Consider the following 4403-nt stretch of genomic DNA (forward strand, 5'->3'; position numbering starts at 1 on the left):
TCCAACCACGCAGCGGAACAACATGGCGGATAAGTCCCGCCTCCCACACTTTCCAGAGAGCTTCCATTTTAGTTCTTCCTACTGTCACTCAGGCGGGGCTTCCGGCCCTGCCTGCCAGCTACTCACCTGTACTTCCTGTTTCAGGAAGGCTCACAGTCAGAGTTACGGAGCTTACCTTTACAGTTTCCTTAATAATGCCCGCCTGTCAAAATTATTTTTCCTTCATGGTTTTCAATACCAACAAAATATATTTATTTTCAGATAGAATCTGATTGAACAAACTCCTATATCGCAGCACTGAGCCTGACTTAATTCTCAAAGCTAAATAGTCTGATTTTTTATCCCTCCACAAGTTCCTTTAGGTATCCTCTTTCTTTTTTCTATGGTTGTGTTACTAACTAATGTTACATTGATAAGAGATGTTATGTATATGCTTGTTTATATTGCACTTTTATTTTTGGAGGTTATGGGCATAATTTGTTAGTCACAAGAACAAAAAAGCCAGCAACCTGAGATGTTTTTCTCACAATGCTCTGGTGATGACCAAAAACTCTCATTCCTTTGATTCTACCTGCATAAAATAAAAAAAAAAGAGTGTCCTAACTACATTACATGATGTCACATAGATATAAGAGCACACTTCTATTGTTGAAAGTAAATTAAAATGGATCCAAATACTTTTAAAACCACACGGTTTAATAAGATTTATTTTAAATTATATAAGTATATAATAATAAGTTATACTTTTATGCTTGATACAAATTGTTCCAGTTACTTAAGTAATTTATAATATTTAATTCACAGAATAAACAACATATGTCTATTTACTTCTAGTCATTTTCTCTCCAAAGAAAACATGTAATTTATATTTTTATAGCTGCATTTTTCTGATACTCTGCTTTTTATAGTTAGAGGTATTTAAGATAAATGTACTTTACTATAAAATACTTATTTCAAGAGATACTTATTAAATTATCATGTTGAGATACAACTATCAAGTAATCTTTAATTCCTAATAATTGTTCAGATTTTTATAAAATGATAAACAGATATAATTCTATAAACAGGATATCCAAGGGCTTTGGCTACATTTCCATTGAGATATCTCTTCTTATCAAGGTATAATAATTTGTTTAGAGTCCAAGATTTACAGGAATTATTCCAGGGTATAACCAAGAGGAAGAATTCTAGAAGGAGAGAAAAAAAAAGTGCTTCTGCAGAGAGGAAATGGAAATTGGAGAGTCCTAAAAGGAAGAAAGAAATCATCTCTGGGTAAAAAGAAAAGGTCTTTATGTATTCAAGACTTTAATGATGAAAAATTTTTCCTACATAGAGAAATCTTTTTTTTGTGATTATCTAGACAGGTGATAAGGAAATTAAAGTAATTGAGAAGCAGATTAATGTATAACTAGATTGGCTATAAATACATAAAATGATCAGTTTTGGGATGTTTCAGGCTTTTTCCTGATATTATTATGCAGATATGAACCAAGATTTTTGTCCATATTTAAAGATGACAAAAACTTACTGGAACATTAAGTTTATCCTCATTACAATAAGGTCATTACTTATGCCTAGTGATTCTTTTTGTTTAAACAAGGACTAATTTTTAGCAAATTAAAATTTATACATCCTTGATTATGAAATGAATGTCTTCAAATACCACCTTGAGTTCCAGTTTGAAACTTCTCTTTAAGGACTAAATTTGATTGATTAAAAAACATCAATAGGACTGTGACCACCAGCAGATCAGGCCTAGCGGCCTGCTGAGGGGCAGAACCGTCCCCTCCCCCAGTGCCTGCAAGGTAGGCGGGACTGTGACCACCGGCAGATCAGGCCCAGCGGCTTGTTGCGGGCCGGAGCCGGCCCCACCCCCAGTGCCTGCAAGGTAGGAGAACCGGCGACCCACGGGCAGGTCAGGCCCAGCAACCTGCGGAGAGACAGAGCTGACACACACGCCTGCAGGGAACGCGGTCCTGCGACCCACCAGCGGCCTTCTGTGGGGCAGGCCCGTCCCCTCCCCCAGTGCCTGCAAGGTAGGCGGGACTGTGACCACCAGCAGATCAGGCCTAGCAGCCTGCTGAGGGGCAGAACCGTCTCCTCCCCCAGTGCCTGCAAGGTAGGAGAACCGGCGACCCACGGGCAGGTCAGGCCCAGCAACCTGCGGAGAGACAGAGCTGACAACACGCCTGCAGGGAACGCGGTCCTGCGACCCACCAGCGGCCTTCTGTGGGGCAGGCCCGTCCCCTCCCCCAGTGCCTGCAAGGTAGGCGGGACTGTGACCACCAGCAGATCAGGCCTAGCAGCCTGCTGAGGGGCAGGACTGTCCCCTCCCCCAGTGCCTACAAGGTAGGTGGGACTGTGACCACAGGCAGATCAGGCCCAGCGGCTTGTTGCGGGCCGGAGCCGGCCCCACCCCCAGTGCCTGCAAGGTAGGCCTACTGGGGACCCATCGGGAGGTTAGGCCCAGCAACCTGCGGAGAGACAGAGGTGCCTCTCCCGCCTGCTGGGTAGACGGACCTTCGACCAACTGGCAGAGCAGACCTAGACCCCGCCAGCATGGTAGACGGATCGCACCAATTGGTGGAGGATCACAGCCACCACCTGTCCTGCAAGGGAGACTTTTCAACTATACAAGAGCAATATAAATAAATAGAGGGAAAATTTCAAAAACACAACAGTTTCACCAAGCAGAAAGAAATGCGAGCAGTATGAAAAGACAAGGAAAGAAAGGACCACAGGCAATGCAGGTCAACTCAACTCTAGAAGAGGTAATAGCTGCAACAGATGGAATGTCAGACAGAGAGGTCAGGATATACATGCTTCAGATGATCTGGAGTCTCAAGGAAGACATGAGACAGCAAAATCAGACAATGAAAGATCACATTGACAAGGAACTACATAAACAAATCCAGGAAGTAAAAGATCAATTTCACAGGGAGATAGAGGAAATAAAAAACAAACAAATAGAAATCCTAGAAATGCAGGAAGCAATAAACCAACTTAAAAACTCAATTGAGAATACTACCAGCAGAGTGGATCACTTAGAAGATAGAACATCAGACAATGAAGACAGAGTATTTCAACTTGAAAAGAACATAGACAGCTCAGCAAGTCTGCTAAGAAACCATGAGCAGAACATCCAAGAAATATGGGATAATATTAAAAGACCAAACTTAAGAGTCATTGGGATACAGGAAGGCACAGAGCTACAAACCAAAGGAATAGACAATTCCAAACAAAAGTTGAATAAGGAAACTATAGAACTCAATAACACAATTAACAACCTAGACCTAATTGACATATATAGAATATACCACCCAACATCAAGCAGCTACACTTTTTTCTCAGCAGCACATGGATCCTTCTCAAAAATAGATCATATATTATGTCACAGGGCAACTCTTAGACAATATAAAGGAGCGGAGATAATACCAGGCATCTTATCTGATCATAATGGAATGAAACTAAAAATCAACAATAAAAGAAGCAAGGAAAAATCATGCATCACTTGGAGAATGAACAATAGGTTACTGAATGATCAATGGGTTTTAGAACACATCAAGGAGGAAATTAAAAAATTCTTAGAGTTTAATGAAAACACAGACACAACATATCGGAATCTATGGGACACATTGAAAGCAGTTCTAAGAGGAAAATTCATTGCTTGGAGTTCATTCCTTAAAAAAAGAAAAAACCAACAAATAAATGATCTCATACTTCATCTCAAATTCCTAGAAAAAGAAGAGCAAAACAACAGCAAAAGAAGTAGAAGGCAAGAAATAATTAAAATCAGAGCTGAAATTAATGAAATCGAAACAAAAGAAACAATTGAAAAAATTGACAAAACGAAAAGTTGGTTCTTTGAAAAGATAAATAAAATTGACAGACCCTTAGCCATGCTAGCGAAGAGAAGAAGAGAGAGAACTCAAATTACTAGCATAAGGGATGAAAAAGGCAAGATCACGACAGACACTTCAGAAATACAGAAGATAATCAGAAACTATTTTGAATCCTTATACTCCAATAAAATAGAAGATAGTGAAGGCATCGATAAATTTCTTAAGTCATATAATCTGCCCAGATTGAGTCAGGAGGATATAGACAACCTAAACAGACCAATATCAATTGAGGAAATAGAAGAAACCATCAAAAGATTACCATCTAAGAAAAGCCCAGGACCGGATGGGTATACAGCAGAGTTTTACAAAACCTTTAAAGAGGAACTAATACCAATACTTTTCAAGCTATTTCAGGAAATAGAAAAAGAGGGAGAACTTCCAAATTCATTCTACGATGCCAACATCACCCTGATTCCGAAACCAGACAAAGACACTTCAAAGAAAGAAAACTACAGACCAATATCTCTAATGAACCTAGATGCAAAAATCCTCAATAAAATT

Source organism: Ictidomys tridecemlineatus, chromosome 6, assembly GCF_052094955.1.
Source record: "Ictidomys tridecemlineatus isolate mIctTri1 chromosome 6, mIctTri1.hap1, whole genome shotgun sequence".
Taxonomy (NCBI): Eukaryota; Metazoa; Chordata; class Mammalia; order Rodentia; family Sciuridae; genus Ictidomys; species Ictidomys tridecemlineatus.